Raw genomic sequence first — 19834 nt, forward strand, 5'->3', positions numbered from 1 at the left:
GGCCGGTTAGCGCAGATGGTTAGAGCGTGGTGCTAATAACGCCAAGGTCACGGGTTCGATCCCCGTACGGGCCATGAGATGCTCTTATCTTCAGACAAATTCTCAGGACTGATTCACTGACAAGCCAACACCATGCTGGACTACCTCCAGCAATAGCCAAGAAAACACTGATTTGTGCGAGGCCACACCTTTTTAAGCCTCTACGGTTTGTGGCTCCTTGCTTCCTTTAAATTTATTATTTTTTTCTTTCAGGTGGCAGGTGGAGTTAGACGGCAGTAGGGAACCATAGAGAAAGCCAGATGGCGCAAAATTCAGGAATTTTTAAAAAAAATATATATAGTTATTTCTATTTGCTTTTGTACATAAAGTTGAAAGAACAAAGCTATATAAAATAAAGCTCAAGCTGACAGGTTTTCTTTTGGGTTGCACCATGTTTTCATTCATCAGTATCTTCACAAATAAACCCAGTCACTACACATTAAGACGGTGATTAAACCTCATTCTTTTGTCTTTACAAATAGAGATATTTACATGGATGGGCGGCCATACAGAGTGATCATTCTGTAATATCTTTCTTTTGTCTCTATAGATAAAGAGATAGTTGCATTGCTGGGCGAACATTATCACCTGATTTTGTGAGAAATGACTTTGCAGGAAACGCCCACTTTTTGCTAACGTCTGCGGTAATTGCTAACATTTAAACATTCAGCCTACAATAAATAATAAGTCTATTCAATGAAAGTAAAGGTCAGTGTTTAATCAAAAATGTTAAAGAAATGAATGAAATAATAATTTTTAAAAATTGGTTGATCGATTTAGTTTAATACAGGTTCTCATATTCATGGCTTTATTTTCCTGTAAGGTGACAAGTGATAATCTCAAAGTTTTCTGGATTTCTTATCATTCTTATATGATTACTTGCTCTTTTTTTCCTACTGTGGGTTTTAGTCCATCATCCAGATGGTGGTGGTTGAGGAGATTCCCTCGCCCCCATACAATGAATAGCGCTTTGATTTTACAGGCTTGGTTGGTTTCAAAGGATTTCACGAGGACGAGCTCGTGGCTCATTGTTACTGTTACATTTATTTTTTCTTTCAGGTGGTAGGTTTGAGCTATATGGCGGTGGGTTGGCGGTATATGGCGGTATATGGCGGCAGGTAGAGTTCGACGTCGATGAAGGTCTTCTTCGCTTAGCCTCTACGGTTTGTGGCTCCTTGCTTCCTTTAAATTTATTATTTTTTTCTTTCAGGTGGCAGGTGGAGTTAGATGGCAGTAGGGAACCATAGAGAAAGCCAGATGGCGCAAAATTCAGGAATTTATTTTAAAAAAATATAGTTATTTCTATTTGCTTTTGTACATAAAGTTGAAAGAACAAAGCTATATAAAATAAAGCTCAAGCTGACAGGTTTTCTTTTGGGTTGCACCATGTTTTCATTCATCAGTATCTTCACAAATAAACCCAGTCACTACACATTAAGACGGTGATTAAACCTCATTCTTTTGTCTTTACAAATAGAGATATTTACATGGATGGGCGGCCATTCAGAGTGATCATTCTGTAATATCTTTCTTTTGTCTCTATAGATAAAGAGATAGTTGCATTGCTGGGCGAACATTATCACCTGATTTTGTGAGAAATGACATTTGCAGGAAACGCCCACTTTTTGCTAACGTCTGCGGTAATTGCTAACATTTAAACATTCAGCCTACAATAAATAATAAGTCTATTCAATGAAAGTAAAGGTCAGTGTTTAATCAAAAATGTTAAAGAAATGAATGAAATAATAATTTTTAAAAATTGGTTGATCGATTTAGTTTAATACAGGTTCTCATATTCATGGCTTTATTTTCCTGTAAGGTGACAAGTGATAATCTCAAAGTTTTCTGGATTTCTTATCATTCTTATATGATTACTTGCTCTTTTTTTCCTACTGTGGGTTTTAGTCCATCATCCAGATGGTGGTGGTTGAGGAGATTCCCTCGCCCCCATACAATGAATAGCGCTTTGATTTTACAGGCTTGGTTGGTTTCAAAGGATTTCACGAGGACGAGCTCGTGGCTCATTGTTACTGTTACATTTATTTTTTCTTTCAGGTGGTAGGTTTGAGCTATATGGCGGTGGGTTGGCGGTATATGGCGGTATATGGCGGCAGGTAGAGTTCGACGTCGATGAAGGTCTTCTTCGCTTAGCCTCTACGGTTTGTGGCTCCTTGCTTCCTTTAAATTTATTATTTTTTTCTTTCAGGTGGCAGGTGGAGTTAGATGGCAGTAGGGAACCATAGAGAAAGCCAGATGGCGCAAAATTCAGGAATTTATTTTAAAAAAATATAGTTATTTCTATTTGCTTTTGTACATAAAGTTGAAAGAACAAAGCTATATAAAATAAAGCTCAAGCTGACAGGTTTTCTTTTGGGTTGCACCATGTTTTCATTCATCAGTATCTTCACAAATAAACCCAGTCACTACACATTAAGACGGTGATTAAACCTCATTCTTTTGTCTTTACAAATAGAGATATTTACATGGATGGGCGGCCATTCAGAGTGATCATTCTGTAATATCTTTCTTTTGTCTCTATAGATAAAGAGATAGTTGCATTGCTGGGCGAACATTATCACCTGATTTTGTGAGAAATGACATTTGCAGGAAACGCCCACTTTTTGCAAACGTCTGCTGTAATTGCTAACATTTAATCATCCAGTCTACAATAAATAATAAGTCTATTCAATGAAAGTAAAGGTCAGTGTTTAATCAAAAATGTTAAAGAAATGAATGAAATAATAATTTTAAAAAATTGGTTAATCAATTTAGTTTAATACAGGTTCTCATATTCATGGCTTTATTTTCCTGTAAGGTGACAAGTGATAATCTCAAAGTTTTCTGGATTTCTTATCATTCTTATATGATTACTTGCTCTTTTTTTCCTACTGTGGGTTTTAGTCCATCATCCAGATGGTGGTGGTTGAGGAGATTCCCTCGCCCCCATACAATGAATAGCGCTTTGATTTTACAGGCTTGGTTGGTTTCAAAGGATTTTACGAGGACGAGCTCGTGGCTCATTGTTACTGTTACATTTATTTTTTCTTTCAGGTGGTAGGTTTGAGCTATATGGCGGTAGGTTGGCGGTATATGGCAGTATATGGCGGCAGGTAGAGTTCGACGTCGATTAAGGTCTTCTTCGCTTAGCCTCTACGGTTTGTGGCTCCTTGCTTCCTTTAAATTTATTATTTTTTTCTTTCAGGTGGCAGGTGGAGTTAGACGGTAGTAGGGAACCATGGACAAAGCCAGATGGCGCAAAATTCAGGAATTTTTTTTTTACAAAATATAGTTATTTCTATTTGCTCTTGTACATAAAGTTGAAAGAACAAAGCTATATAAAATAAAGCTCAAGCTGACAGGTTTTCTTTTGGGTTGCACCATGTTTTCATTCATCAGTATCTTCACAAATAAACCCAGTCACTACACATTAAGACGGTGATTAAACCTCATTCTTTTGTCTTTACAAATAGAGATATTTACATGGATGGGCGGCCATTCAGAGTGATCATTCTGTAATATCTTTCTTTTGTCTCTATAGATAAAGAGATAGTTGCATTGCTGGGCGAACATTATCACCTGATTTTGTGAGAAATGACTTTGCAGGAAACACCCACTTTTTTCTAACGTCTGCGGTAATTGCTAACATTTAAACATTCAGCCTACAATAAATAATAAGTCTATTCAATGAAAGTAAAGGTCAGTGTTTAATCAAAAATGTTAAAGAAATGAATGAAATAATAATTTAAAAAAATTGGTTGATCGATTTAGTTTAATACAGGTTCTCATATTCATGGCTTTATTTTCCTGTAAGGTGACAAGTGATATTCTGAAAGTTTTCTGGATTTCTTATCATTCTTATATGATTACTTGCTCTTTTTTTCCTGCTGTGGGTTTTAGTCCATCATCCAGATGGTGGTGGTTGAGGAGATTCCCTCGCCCCCATACAATGAATAGCGCTTTGATTTTACAGGCTTGGTTGGTTTCCAAGGATTTTAGGAGGACGAGCGCGTGGCTCATTGTTACTGTTACATTTATTTTTTCTTTCAGGTGGCAGGTGGAGTTAGCCGGCGGTAGGTTTGAGCTATATGGCGGTAGGTTGGCGGTATATGGCGGTATATGGCGGGAGGTGGAGTTCGACGTCGATGAAGGTCTTCTTCGCTTAGCCCCGTCCTAGCTCACGGTACGGAGCCAGGCAAAAGTCTTAATGTGTCCCTTAGGCCGGTTAGCGCAGATGGTTAGAGCGTGGTGCTAATAACGCCAAGGTCACGGGTTCGATCCCCGTACGGGCCATGAGATGCTCTTATCTTCAGACAAATTCTCAGGACTGATTCACTGACAAGCCAACACCATGCTGGACTACCTCCAGCAATAGCCAAGAAAACACTGATTTGTGCGAGGCCACACCTTTTTAAGCCTCTACGGTTTGTGGCTCCTTGCTTCCTTTAAATTTATTATTTTTTTCTTTCAGGTGGCAGGTGGAGTTAGACGGCAGTAGGGAACCATAGAGAAAGCCAGATGGCGCAAAATTCAGGAATTTTTTTAAAAATATATAGTTATTTCTATTTGCTTTTGTACATAAAGTTGAAAGAACAAAGCTATATAAAATAAAGCTCAAGCTGACAGGTTTTCTTTTGGGTTGAACCATGTTTTCATTCATCAGTATCTTCACAAATAAACCCTGTCACTACACATTAAGACGGTGATTAAACCTCATTCATTTGTCTTTACAAATAGAGATATTTACATGGATGGGCGGCCATTCAGAGTGATCATTCTGTAATATCTTTCTTTTGTCTCTATAGATAAAGAGATAGTTGCATTGCTGGGCGAACATTATCACCTGATTTTGTGAGAAATGACATTTGCAGGAAACGCCCACTTTTTGCAAACGTCTGCTTTAATTGCTAACATTTAAACATCCAGTCTACAATAAATAATAAGTCTATTCAATGAAAGTAAAGGTCAGTGTTTAATCAAAAATGTTAAAGAAATGAATGAAATAATAATTTTAAAAAATTGGTTAATCAATTTAGTTTAATACAGGTTCTCATATTCATGGCTTTATTTTCCTGTAAGGTGACAAGTGATAATCTCAAAGTTTTCTGGATTTCTTATCATTCTTATATGATTACTTGCTCTTTTTTTCCTACTGTGGGTTTTAGTCCATCATCCAGATGGTGGTGGTTGAGGAGATTCCCTCGCCCCCATACAATGAATAGCGCTTTGATTTTACAGGCTTGGTTGGTTTCAAAGGATTTCACGAGGACGAGCTCGTGGCTCATTGTTACTGTTACATTTATTTTTTCTTTCAGGTGGTAGGTTTGAGCTATATGGCGGTGGGTTGGCGGTATATGGCGGTATATGGCGGCAGGTAGAGTTCGACGTCGATTAAGGTCTTCTTCACTTAGCCTCTACGGTTTGTGGCTCCTTGCTTCCTTTAAATTTATTATTTTTTTCTTTCAGGTGGCAGGTGGAGTTAGACGGCAGTAGGGAACCATGGACAAAGCCAGATGGCGCAAAATTCAGGAAATTTTTTTTACAAAATATAGTTATTTCTATTTGCTCTTGTACATAAAGTTGAAAGAACAAAGCTATATAAAATAAAGCTCAAGCTGACAGGTTTTCTTTTGGGCTGCACCATGTTTTCATTCATCAGTATCTTCACAAATAAACCCAGTCACTACACATTAAGACGGTGATTAAACCTCATTCTTTTGTCTTTACAAATAGAGATATTTACATGGATGGGCGGCCATTCAGAGTGATCATTCTGTAATATCTTTCTTTTGTCTCTATAGATAAAGAGATAGTTGCATTGCTGGGCGAACATTATCACCTGATTTTGTGAGAAATGACTTTGCAGGAAACACCCACTTTTTGCTAACGTCTGCGGTAATTGCTAACATTTAAACATTCAGCCTACAATAAATAATAAGTCTATTCAATGAAAGTAAAGGTCAGTGTTTAATCAAAAAAGTTAAAGAAATGAATGAAATAATAATTTTTAAAAATTTGTTGATCGATTTAGTTTAATACAGGTTCTCATATTCATGGCTTTATTTTCCTGTAAGGTGACAAGTGATAATCTCAAAGTTTTCTGGATTTCTTATCATTCTTATATGATTACTTGCTCTTTTTTTCCTACTGTGGGTTTTAGTCCATCATCCAGATGGTGGTGGTTGAGGAGATTCCCTCGCCCCCATACAATGAATAGCGCTTTGATTTTACAGGCTTGGTTGGTTTCAAAGGATTTCACGAGGACGAGCTCGTGGCTCATTGTTACTGTTACATTTATTTTTTCTTTCAGGTGGTAGGTTTGAGCTATATGGCGGTGGGTTGGCGGTATATGGCGGTATATGGCGGCAGGTAGAGTTCGACGTCGATGAAGGTCTTCTTCGCTTAGCCTCTACGGTTTGTGGCTCCTTGCTTCCTTTAAATTTATTATTTTTTTCTTTCAGGTGGCAGGTGGAGTTAGATGGCAGTAGGGAACCATAGAGAAAGCCAGATGGCGCAAAATTCAGGAATTTATTTTAAAAAAATATAGTTATTTCTATTTGCTTTTGTACATAAAGTTGAAAGAACAAAGCTATATAAAATAAAGCTCAAGCTGACAGGTTTTCTTTTGGGTTGCACCATGTTTTCATTCATCAGTATCTTCACAAATAAACCCAGTCACTACACATTAAGACGGTGATTAAACCTCATTCTTTTGTCTTTACAAATAGAGATATTTACATGGATGGGCGGCCATTCAGAGTGATCATTCTGTAATATCTTTCTTTTGTCTCTATAGATAAAGAGATAGTTGCATTGCTGGGCGAACATTATCACCTGATTTTGTGAGAAATGACATTTGCAGGAAACGCCCACTTTTTGCAAACGTCTGCTGTAATTGCTAACATTTAATCATCCAGTCTACAATAAATAATAAGTCTATTCAATGAAAGTAAAGGTCAGTGTTTAATCAAAAATGTTAAAGAAATGAATGAAATAATAATTTTAAAAAATTGGTTAATCAATTTAGTTTAATACAGGTTCTCATATTCATGGCTTTATTTTCCTGTAAGGTGACAAGTGATAATCTCAAAGTTTTCTGGATTTCTTATCATTCTTATATGATTACTTGCTCTTTTTTTCCTACTGTGGGTTTTAGTCCATCATCCAGATGGTGGTGGTTGAGGAGATTCCCTCGCCCCCATACAATGAATAGCGCTTTGATTTTACAGGCTTGGTTGGTTTCAAAGGATTTCACGAGGACGAGCTCGTGGCTCATTGTTACTGTTACATTTATTTTTTCTTTCAGGTGGTAGGTTTGAGCTATATGGCGGTGGGTTGGCGGTATATGGCGGTATATGGCGGCAGGTAGAGTTCGACGTCGATTAAGGTCTTCTTCACTTAGCCTCTACGGTTTGTGGCTCCTTGCTTCCTTTAAATTTATTATTTTTTTCTTTCAGGTGGCAGGTGGAGTTAGACGGCAGTAGGGAACCATGGACAAAGCCAGATGGCGCAAAATTCAGGAAATTTTTTTTACAAAATATAGTTATTTCTATTTGCTCTTGTACATAAAGTTGAAAGAACAAAGCTATATAAAATAAAGCTCAAGCTGACAGGTTTTCTTTTGGGCTGCACCATGTTTTCATTCATCAGTATCTTCACAAATAAACCCAGTCACTACACATTAAGACGGTGATTAAACCTCATTCTTTTGTCTTTACAAATAGAGATATTTACATGGATGGGCGGCCATTCAGAGTGATCATTCTGTAATATCTTTCTTTTGTCTCTATAGATAAAGAGATAGTTGCATTGCTGGGCGAACATTATCACCTGATTTTGTGAGAAATGACTTTGCAGGAAACACCCACTTTTTGCTAACGTCTGCGGTAATTGCTAACATTTAAACATTCAGCCTACAATAAATAATAAGTCTATTCAATGAAAGTAAAGGTCAGTGTTTAATCAAAAATGTTAAAGAAATGAATGAAATAATAATTTTTAAAAATTGGTTGATCGATTTAGTTTAATACAGGTTCTCATATTCATGGCTTTATTTTCCTGTAAGGTGACAAGTGATAATCTCAAAGTTTTCTGGATTTCTTATCATTCTTATATGATTACTTGCTCTTTTTTTCCTACTGTGGGTTTTAGTCCATCATCCAGATGGTGGTGGTTGAGGAGATTCCCTCGCCCCCATACAATGAATAGCGCTTTGATTTTACAGGCTTGGTTGGTTTCAAAGGATTTCACGAGGACGAGCTCGTGGCTCATTGTTACTGTTACATTTATTTTTTCTTTCAGGTGGTAGGTTTGAGCTATATGGCGGTGGGTTGGCGGTATATGGCGGTATATGGCGGCAGGTAGAGTTCGACGTCGATTAAGGTCTTCTTCACTTAGCCTCTACGGTTTGTGGCTCCTTGCTTCCTTTAAATTTATTATTTTTTTCTTTCAGGTGGCAGGTGGAGTTAGACGGCAGTAGGGAACCATGGACAAAGCCAGATGGCGCAAAATTCAGGAAATTTTTTTTACAAAATATAGTTATTTCTATTTGCTCTTGTACATAAAGTTGAAAGAACAAAGCTATATAAAATAAAGCTCAAGCTGACAGGTTTTCTTTTGGGCTGCACCATGTTTTCATTCATCAGTATCTTCACAAATAAACCCAGTCACTACACATTAAGACGGTGATTAAACCTCATTCTTTTGTCTTTACAAATAGAGATATTTACATGGATGGGCGGCCATTCAGAGTGATCATTCTGTAATATCTTTCTTTTGTCTCTATAGATAAAGAGATAGTTGCATTGCTGGGCGAACATTATCACCTGATTTTGTGAGAAATGACTTTGCAGGAAACACCCACTTTTTGCTAACGTCTGCGGTAATTGCTAACATTTAAACATTCAGCCTACAATAAATAATAAGTCTATTCAATGAAAGTAAAGGTCAGTGTTTAATCAAAAAAGTTAAAGAAATGAATGAAATAATAATTTTTAAAAATTTGTTGATCGATTTAGTTTAATACAGGTTCTCATATTCATGGCTTTATTTTCCTGTAAGGTGACAAGTGATAATCTCAAAGTTTTCTGGATTTCTTATCATTCTTATATGATTACTTGCTCTTTTTTTCCTACTGTGGGTTTTAGTCCATCATCCAGATGGTGGTGGTTGAGGAGATTCCCTCGCCCCCATACAATGAATAGCGCTTTGATTTTACAGGCTTGGTTGGTTTCAAAGGATTTCACGAGGACGAGCTCGTGGCTCATTGTTACTGTTACATTTATTTTTTCTTTCAGGTGGTAGGTTTGAGCTATATGGCGGTGGGTTGGCGGTATATGGCGGTATATGGCGGCAGGTAGAGTTCGACGTCGATGAAGGTCTTCTTCGCTTAGCCTCTACGGTTTGTGGCTCCTTGCTTCCTTTAAATTTATTATTTTTTTCTTTCAGGTGGCAGGTGGAGTTAGATGGCAGTAGGGAACCATAGAGAAAGCCAGATGGCGCAAAATTCAGGAATTTATTTTAAAAAAATATAGTTATTTCTATTTGCTTTTGTACATAAAGTTGAAAGAACAAAGCTATATAAAATAAAGCTCAAGCTGACAGGTTTTCTTTTGGGTTGCACCATGTTTTCATTCATCAGTATCTTCACAAATAAACCCAGTCACTACACATTAAGACGGTGATTAAACCTCATTCTTTTGTCTTTACAAATAGAGATATTTACATGGATGGGCGGCCATTCAGAGTGATCATTCTGTAATATCTTTCTTTTGTCTCTATAGATAAAGAGATAGTTGCATTGCTGGGCGAACATTATCACCTGATTTTGTGAGAAATGACATTTGCAGGAAACGCCCACTTTTTGCAAACGTCTGCTGTAATTGCTAACATTTAATCATCCAGTCTACAATAAATAATAAGTCTATTCAATGAAAGTAAAGGTCAGTGTTTAATCAAAAATGTTAAAGAAATGAATGAAATAATAATTTTAAAAAATTGGTTAATCAATTTAGTTTAATACAGGTTCTCATATTCATGGCTTTATTTTCCTGTAAGGTGACAAGTGATAATCTCAAAGTTTTCTGGATTTCTTATCATTCTTATATGATTACTTGCTCTTTTTTTCCTACTGTGGGTTTTAGTCCATCATCCAGATGGTGGTGGTTGAGGAGATTCCCTCGCCCCCATACAATGAATAGCGCTTTGATTTTACAGGCTTGGTTGGTTTCAAAGGATTTTACGAGGACGAGCTCGTGGCTCATTGTTACTGTTACATTTATTTTTTCTTTCAGGTGGTAGGTTTGAGCTATATGGCGGTAGGTTGGCGGTATATGGCAGTATATGGCGGCAGGTAGAGTTCGACGTCGATTAAGGTCTTCTTCGCTTAGCCTCTACGGTTTGTGGCTCCTTGCTTCCTTTAAATTTATTATTTTTTTCTTTCAGGTGGCAGGTGGAGTTAGACGGCAGTAGGGAACCATAGAGAAAGCCAGATGGCGCAAAATTCAGGAATTTTTTTTTACAAAATATAGTTATTTCTATTTGCTTTTGTACATAAAGTTGAAAGTACAAAGCTATATAAAATAAAGCTCAAGCTGACAGGTTTTCTTTTGGGTTGCACCATGTTTTCATTCATCAGTATCTTCACAAATAAACCCAGTCACTACACATTAAGACGGTGATTAAACCTCATTCTTTTGTCTTTACAAATAGAGATATTTACATGGATGGGCGGCCATTCAGAGTGATCATTCTGTAATATCTTTCTTTTGTCTCTATAGATAAAGAGATAGTTGCATTGCTGGGCGAACATTATCACCTGATTTTGTGAGAAATGACTTTGCAGGAAACGCCCACTTTTTGCTAACGTCTGCGGTAATTGCTAACATTTAAACATTCAGCCTACAATAAATAATAAGTCTATTCAATGAAAGTAAAGGTCAGTGTTTAATCAAAAATGTTAAAGAAATGAATGAAATAATAATTTTTAAAAATTGGTTGATCGATTTAGTTTAATACAGGTTCTCATATTCATGGCTTTATTTTCCTGTAAGGTGACAAGTGATAATCTCAAAGTTTTCTGGATTTCTTATCATTCTTATATGATTACTTGCTCTTTTTTTCCTACTGTGGGTTTTAGTCCATCATCCAGATGGTGGTGGTTGAGGAGATTCCCTCGCCCCCATACAATGAATAGCGCTTTGATTTTACAGGCTTGGTTGGTTTCAAAGGATTTCACGAGGACGAGCTCGTGGCTCATTGTTACTGTTACATTTATTTTTTCTTTCAGGTGGTAGGTTTGAGCTATATGGCGGTGGGTTGGCGGTATATGGCGGTATATGGCGGCAGGTAGAGTTCGACGTCGATGAAGGTCTTCTTCGCTTAGCCTCTACGGTTTGTGGCTCCTTGCTTCCTTTAAATTTATTATTTTTTTCTTTCAGGTGGCAGGTGGAGTTAGACGGCAGTAGGGAACCATAGAGAAAGCCAGATGGCGCAAAATTCAGGAATTTTTTTAAAAAAAATATAGTTATTTCTATTTGCTTTTGTACATAAAGTTGAAAGTACAAAGCTATATAAAATAAAGCTCAAGCTGACAGGTTTTCTTTTCGGTTGCACCATGTTTTCATTCATCAGTATCTTCACAAATAAACCCAGTCACTACACATTAAGACGGTGATTAAACCTCATTCTTTTGTCTTTACAAATAGAGATATTTACATGGATGGGCGGCCATTCAGAGTGATCATTCTGTAATATCTTTCTTTTGTCTCTATAGATAAAGAGATAGTTGCATTGCTGGGCGAACATTATCACCTGATTTTGTGAGAAATGACTTTGCAGGAAACGCCCACTTTTTGCTAACGTCTGCGGTAATTGCTAACATTTAAACATTCAGCCACCAATAAATAATAAGTCTATTCAATGAAAGTAAAGGTCAGTGTTTAATCAAAAATGTTAAAGAAATGAATGAAATAATAATTTTTAAAAATTGGTTGATCGATTTAGTTTAATACAGGTTCTCATATTCATGGCTTTATTTTCCTGTAAGGTGACAAGTGATAATCTCAAAGTTTTCTGGATTTCTTATCATTCTTATATGATTACTTGCTCTTTTTTTCCTACTGTGGGTTTTAGTCCATCATCCAGATGGTGGTGGTTGAGGAGATTCCCTCGCCCCCATACAATGAATAGCGCTTTGATTTTACAGGCTTGGTTGGTTTCAAAGTATTTCACGAGGACGAGCTCGTGGCTCATTGTTACTGTTACATTTATTTTTTCTTTCAGGTGGTAGGTTTGAGCTATATGGCGGTGGGTTGGCGGTATATGGCGGTATATGGCGGCAGGTAGAGTTCGACGTCGATGAAGGTCTTCTTCGCTTAGCCTCTACGGTTTGTGGCTCCTTGCTTCCTTTAAATTTATTATTTTTTTCTTTCAGGTGGCAGGTGGAGTTAGATGGCAGTAGGGAACCATAGAGAAAGCCAGATGGCGCAAAATTCAGGAATTTATTTTAAAAAAATATAGTTATTTCTATTTGCTTTTGTACATAAAGTTGAAAGAACAAAGCTATATAAAATAAAGCTCAAGCTGACAGGTTTTCTTTTGGGTTGCACCATGTTTTCATTCATCAGTATCTTCACAAATAAACCCAGTCACTACACATTAAGACGGTGATTAAACCTCATTCTTTTGTCTTTACAAATAGAGATATTTACATGGATGGGCGGCCATTCAGAGTGATCATTCTGTAATATCTTTCTTTTGTCTCTATAGATAAAGAGATAGTTGCATTGCTGGGCGAACATTATCACCTGATTTTGTGAGAAATGACATTTGCAGGAAACGCCCACTTTTTGCAAACGTCTGCTGTAATTGCTAACATTTAATCATCCAGTCTACAATAAATAATAAGTCTATTCAATGAAAGTAAAGGTCAGTGTTTAATCAAAAATGTTAAAGAAATGAATGAAATAATAATTTTAAAAAATTGGTTAATCAATTTAGTTTAATACAGGTTCTCATATTCATGGCTTTATTTTCCTGTAAGGTGACAAGTGATAATCTCAAAGTTTTCTGGATTTCTTATCATTCTTATATGATTACTTGCTCTTTTTTTCCTACTGTGGGTTTTAGTCCATCATCCAGATGGTGGTGGTTGAGGAGATTCCCTCGCCCCCATACAATGAATAGCGCTTTGATTTTACAGGCTTGGTTGGTTTCAAAGGATTTTACGAGGACGAGCTCGTGGCTCATTGTTACTGTTACATTTATTTTTTCTTTCAGGTGGTAGGTTTGAGCTATATGGCGGTAGGTTGGCGGTATATGGCAGTATATGGCGGCAGGTAGAGTTCGACGTCGATTAAGGTCTTCTTCGCTTAGCCTCTACGGTTTGTGGCTCCTTGCTTCCTTTAAATTTATTATTTTTTTCTTTCAGGTGGCAGGTGGAGTTAGACGGCAGTAGGGAACCATGGACAAAGCCAGATGGCGCAAAATTCAGGAATTTTTTTTTTACAAAATATAGTTATTTCTATTTGCTCTTGTACATAAAGTTGAAAGAACAAAGCTATATAAAATAAAGCTCAAGCTGACAGGTTTTCTTTTGGGTTGCACCATGTTTTCATTCATCAGTATCTTCACAAATAAACCCAGTCACTACACATTAAGACGGTGATTAAACCTCATTCTTTTGTCTTTACAAATAGAGATATTTACATGGATGGGCGGCCATTCAGAGTGATCATTCTGTAATATCTTTCTTTTGTCTCTATAGATAAAGAGATAGTTGCATTGCTGGGCGAACATTATCACCTGATTTTGTGAGAAATGACTTTGCAGGAAACACCCACTTTTTGCTAACGTCTGCGGTAATTGCTAACATTTAAACATTCAGCCTACAATAAATAATAAGTCTATTCAATGAAAGTAAAGGTCAGTGTTTAATCAAAAATGTTAAAGAAATGAATGAAATAATAATTTTTAAAAATTGGTTGATCGATTTAGTTTAATACAGGTTCTCATATTCATGGCTTTATTTTCCTGTAAGGTGACAAGTGATATTCTCAAAGTTTTCTGGATTTCTTATCATTCTTATATGATTACTTGCTCTTTTTTTCCTGCTGTGGGTTTTAGTCCATCATCCAGATGGTGGTGGTTGAGGAGATTCCCTCGCCCCCATACAATGAATAGCGCTTTGATTTTACAGGCTTGGTTGGTTTCCAAGGATTTTAGGAGGACGAGCGCGTGGCTCATTGTTACTGTTACATTTACTTTTTCTTTCAGGTGGCAGGTGGAGTTAGCCGGCGGTAGGTTTGAGCTATATGGCGGTAGGTTGGCGGTATATGGCGGTATATGGCGGGAGGTGGAGTTCGACGTCGATGAAGGTCTTCTTCGCTTAGCCCCGTCCTAGCTCACGGTACGGAGCCAGGCAAAAGTCTTAATGTGTCCCTTAGGCCGGTTAGCGCAGATGGTTAGAGCGTGGTGCTAATAACGCCAAGGTCACGGGTTCGATCCCCGTACGGGCCATGAGATGCTCTTATCTTCAGACAAATTCTCAGGACTGATTCACTGACAAGCCAACACCATGCTGGACTACCTCCAGCAATAGCCAAGAAAACACTGATTTGTGCGAGGCCACACCTTTTTAAGCCTCTACGGTTTGTGGCTCCTTGCTTCCTTTAAATTTATTATTTTTTTCTTTCAGGTGGCAGGTGGAGTTAGACGGCAGTAGGGAACCATAGAGAAAGCCAGATGGCGCAAAATTCAGGAATTTTTTAAAAAAAATATATAGTTATTTCTATTTGCTTTTGTACATAAAGTTGAAAGAACAAAGCTATATAAAATAAAGCTCAAGCTGACAGGTTTTCTTTTGGGTTGCACCATGTTTTCATTCATCAGTATCTTCACAAATAAACCCAGTCACTACACATTAAGACGGTGATTAAACCTCATTCTTTTGTCTTTACAAATAGAGATATTTACATGGATGGGCGGCCATTCAGAGTGATCATTCTGTAATATCTTTCTTTTGTCTCTATAGATAAAGAGATAGTTGCATTGCTGGGCGAACATTATCACCTGATTTTGTGAGAAATGACATTTGCAGGAAACGCCCACTTTTTGCAAACGTCTGCTGTAATTGCTAACATTTAATCATCCAGTCTACAATAAATAATAAGTCTATTCAATGAAAGTAAAGGTCAGTGTTTAATCAAAAATGTTAAAGAAATGAATGAAATAATAATTTTAAAAAATTGGTTAATCAATTTAGTTTAATACAGGTTCTCATATTCATGGCTTTATTTTCCTGTAAGGTGACAAGTGATAATCTCAAAGTTTTCTGGATTTCTTATCATTCTTATATGATTACTTGCTCTTTTTTTCCTACTGTGGGTTTTAGTCCATCATCCAGATGGTGGTGGTTGAGGAGATTCCCTCGCCCCCATACAATGAATAGCGCTTTGATTTTACAGGCTTGGTTGGTTTCAAAGGATTTTACGAGGACGAGCTCGTGGCTCATTGTTACTGTTACATTTATTTTTTCTTTCAGGTGGTAGGTTTGAGCTATATGGCGGTAGGTTGGCGGTATATGGCAGTATATGGCGGCAGGTAGAGTTCGACGTCGATTAAGGTCTTCTTCGCTTAGCCTCTACGGTTTGTGGCTCCTTGCTTCCTTTAAATTTATTATTTTTTTCTTTCAGGTGGCAGGTGGAGTTAGACGGTAGTAGGGAACCATGGACAAAGCCAGATGGCGCAAAATTCAGGAATTTTTTTTTTACAAAATATAGTTATTTCTATTTGCTCTTGTACATAAAGTTGAAAGAACAAAGCTATATAAAATAAAGCTCAAGCTGACAGGTTTTCTTTTGGGTTGCACCATGTTTTCATTCATCAGTATCTTCACAAATAAACCCAGTCACTACACATTAAGACGGTGATTAAACCTCATTCTTTTGTCTTTACAAATAGAGATATTTACATGGATGGGCGGCCATTCAGAGTGATCATTCTGTAATATCTTTCTTTTGTCTCTATAGATAAAGAGATAGTTGCATTGCTGGGCGAACATTATCACCTGATTTTGTGAGAAATGACTTTGCAGGAAACGCCCACTTTTTGCTAACGTCTGCGGTAATTGCTAACATTTAAACATTCAGCCTACAATAAATAATAAGTCTATTCAATGAAAGTAAAGGTCAGTGTTTAATCAAAAATGTTAAAGAAATGAATGAAATAATAATTTTTAAAAATTGGTTGATCGATTTAGTTTAATACAGGTTCTCATATTCATGGCTTTATTTTCCTGTAAGGTGACAAGTGATAATCTCAAAGTTTTCTGGATTTCTTATCATTCTTATATGATTACTTGCTCTTTTTTTCCTACTGTGGGTTTTAGTCCATCATCCAGATGGTGGTGGTTGAGGAGATTCCCTCGCCCCCATACAATGAATAGCGCTTTGATTTTACAGGCTTGGTTGGTTTCAAAGGATTTCACGAGGACGAGCTCGTGGCTCATTGTTACTGTTACATTTATTTTTTCTTTCAGGTGGTAGGTTTGAGCTATATGGCGGTGGGTTGGCGGTATATGGCGGTATATGGCGGCAGGTAGAGTTCGACGTCGATGAAGGTCTTCTTCGCTTAGCCTCTACGGTTTGTGGCTCCTTGCTTCCTTTAAATTTATTATTTTTTTCTTTCAGGTGGCAGGTGGAGTTAGACGGCAGTAGGGAACCATGGACAAAGCCAGATGGCGCAAAATTCAGGAATTTTTTTTTTACAAAATATAGTTATTTCTATTTGCTCTTGTACATAAAGTTGAAAGAACAAAGCTATATAAAATAAAGCTCAAGCTGACAGGTTTTCTTTTGGGTTGCACCATGTTTTCATTCATCAGTATCTTCACAAATAAACCCAGTCACTACACATTAAGACGGTGATTAAACCTCATTCTTTTGTCTTTACAAATAGAGATATTTACATGGATGGGCGGCCATTCAGAGTGATCATTCTGTAATATCTTTCTTTTGTCTCTATAGATAAAGAGATAGTTGCATTGCTGGGCGAACATTATCACCTGATTTTGTGAGAAATGACTTTGCAGGAAACACCCACTTTTTGCTAACGTCTGCGGTAATTGCTAACATTTAAACATTCAGCCTACAATAAATAATAAGTCTATTCAATGAAAGTAAAGGTCAGTGTTTAATCAAAAATGTTAAAGAAATGAATGAAATAATAATTTTTAAAAATTGGTTGATCGATTTAGTTTAATACAGGTTCTCATATTCATGGCTTTATTTTCCTGTAAGGTGACAAGTGATATTCTGAAAGTTTTCTGGATTTCTTATCATTCTTATATGATTACTTGCTCTTTTTTTCCTGCTGTGGGTTTTAGTCCATCATCCAGATGGTGGTGGTTGAGGAGATTCCCTCGCCCCCATACAATGAATAGCGCTTTGATTTTACAGGCTTGGTTGGTTTCCAAGGATTTTAGGAGGACGAGCGCGTGGCTCATTGTTACTGTTACATTTATTTTTTCTTTCAGGTGGCAGGTGGAGTTAGCCGGCGGTAGGTTTGAGCTATATGGCGGTAGGTTGGCGGTATATGGCGGTATATGGCGGGAGGTGGAGTTCGACGTCGATGAAGGTCTTCTTCGCTTAGCCCCGTCCTAGCTCACGGTACGGAGCCAGGCAAAAGTCTTAATGTGTCCCTTAGGCCGGTTAGCGCAGATGGTTAGAGCGTGGTGCTAATAACGCCAAGGTCACGGGTTCGATCCCCGTACGGGCCATGAGATGCTCTTATCTTCAGACAAATTCTCAGGACTGATTCACTGACAAGCCAACACCATGCTGGACTACCTCCAGCAATAGCCAAGAAAACACTGATTTGTGCGAGGCCACACCTTTTTAAGCCTCTACGGTTTGTGGCTCCTTGCTTCCTTTAAATTTATTATTTTTTTCTTTCAGGTGGCAGGTGGAGTTAGACGGCAGTAGGGAACCATAGAGAAAGCCAGATGGCGCAAAATTCAGGAATTTTTAAAAAAAATATATATAGTTATTTCTATTTGCTTTTGTACATAAAGTTGAAAGAACAAAGCTATATAAAATAAAGCTCAAGCTGACAGGTTTTCTTTTGGGTTGCACCATGTTTTCATTCATCAGTATCTTCACAAATAAACCCAGTCACTACACATTAAGACGGTGATTAAACCTCATTCTTTTGTCTTTACAAATAGAGATATTTACATGGATGGGCGGCCATTCAGAGTGATCATTCTGTAATATCTTTCTTTTGTCTCTATAGATAAAGAGATAGTTGCATTGCTGGGCGAACATTATCACCTGATTTTGTGAGAAATGACTTTGCAGGAAACGCCCACTTTTTGCTAACGTCTGCGGTAATTGCTAACATTTAAACATTCAGCCTACAATAAATAATAAGTCTATTCAATGAAAGTAAAGGTCAGTGTTTAATCAAAAATGTTAAAGAAATGAATGAAATAATAATTTTTAAAAATTGGTTGATCGATTTAGTTTAATACAGGTTCTCATATTCATGGCTTTATTTTCCTGTAAGGTGACAAGTGATAATCTCAAAGTTTTCTGGATTTCTTATCATTCTTATATGATTACTTGCTCTTTTTTTCCTACTGTGGGTTTTAGTCCATCATCCAGATGGTGGTGGTTGAGGAGATTCCCTCGCCCCCATACAATGAATAGCGCTTTGATTTTACAGGCTTGGTTGGTTTCAAAGGATTTCACGAGGACGAGCTCGTGGCTCATTGTTACTGTTACATTTATTTTTTCTTTCAGGTGGTAGGTTTGAGCTATATGGCGGTGGGTTGGCGGTATATGGCGGTATATGGCGGCAGGTAGAGTTCGACGTCGATGAAGGTCTTCTTCGCTTAGCCTCTACGGTTTGTGGCTCCTTGCTTCCTTTAAATTTATTATTTTTTTCTTTCAGGTGGCAGGTGGAGTTAGATGGCAGTAGGGAACCATAGAGAAAGCCAGATGGCGCAAAATTCAGGAATTTATTTTAAAAAAATATAGTTATTTCTATTTGCTTTTGTACATAAAGTTGAAAGAACAAAGCTATATAAAATAAAGCTCAAGCTGACAGGTTTTCTTTTGGGTTGCACCATGTTTTCATTCATCAGTATCTTCACAAATAAACCCAGTCACTACACATTAAGACGGTGATTAAACCTCATTCTTTTGTCTTTACAAATAGAGATATTTACATGGATGGGCGGCCATTCAGAGTGATCATTCTGTAATATCTTTCTTTTGTCTCTATAGATAAAGAGATAGTTGCATTGCTGGGCGAACATTATCACCTGATTTTGTGAGAAATGACATTTGCAGGAAACGCCCACTTTTTGCTAACGTCTGCGGTAATTGCTAACATTTAAACATTCAGCCTACAATAAATAATAAGTCTATTCAATGAAAGTAAAGGTCAGTGTTTAATCAAAAATGTTAAAGAAATGAATGAAATAATAATTTTTAAAAATTGGTTGATCGATTTAGTTTAATACAGGTTCTCATATTCATGGCTTTATTTTCCTGTAAGGTGACAAGTGATAATCTCAAAGTTTTCTGGATTTCTTATCATTCTTATATGATTACTTGCTCTTTTTTTCCTACTGTGGGTTTTAGTCCATCATCCAGATGGTGGTGGTTGAGGAGATTCCCTCGCCCCCATACAATGAATAGCGCTTTGATTTTACAGGCTTGGTTGGTTTCAAAGGATTTCACGAGGACGAGCTCGTGGCTCATTGTTACTGTTACATTTATTTTTTCTTTCAGGT

At 37.1% G+C, this 19834-nt stretch overlaps 4 non-coding genes across 4 annotated transcripts; all 4 read left to right on the top strand.

The window, feature by feature from the left end:
- On the top strand, positions 1–74 carry trnai-aau (transfer RNA isoleucine (anticodon AAU)). The gene has a single exon. It is a non-coding gene; the product is annotated as a tRNA-Ile (tRNA).
- Positions 75–4255: 4181 nt separating this feature from the next.
- On the top strand, positions 4256–4329 carry trnai-aau (transfer RNA isoleucine (anticodon AAU)). Its single transcript has one exon. It is a non-coding gene; the product is annotated as a tRNA-Ile (tRNA).
- Positions 4330–14479: 10150 nt separating this feature from the next.
- On the top strand, positions 14480–14553 carry trnai-aau (transfer RNA isoleucine (anticodon AAU)). Its single transcript has one exon. It is a non-coding gene; the product is annotated as a tRNA-Ile (tRNA).
- A 3185-nt stretch (positions 14554–17738) lies between these two features.
- trnai-aau (transfer RNA isoleucine (anticodon AAU)) lies at positions 17739–17812 on the top strand. Its single transcript has one exon. It is a non-coding gene; the product is annotated as a tRNA-Ile (tRNA).
- Positions 17813–19834: the final 2022 nt, after the last annotated feature.

The sequence above is a fragment of the Ictalurus punctatus genome, chromosome 2 (genome assembly GCF_001660625.3).
Source record: "Ictalurus punctatus breed USDA103 chromosome 2, Coco_2.0, whole genome shotgun sequence".
NCBI classification, from domain to species: Eukaryota; Metazoa; Chordata; class Actinopteri; order Siluriformes; family Ictaluridae; genus Ictalurus; species Ictalurus punctatus.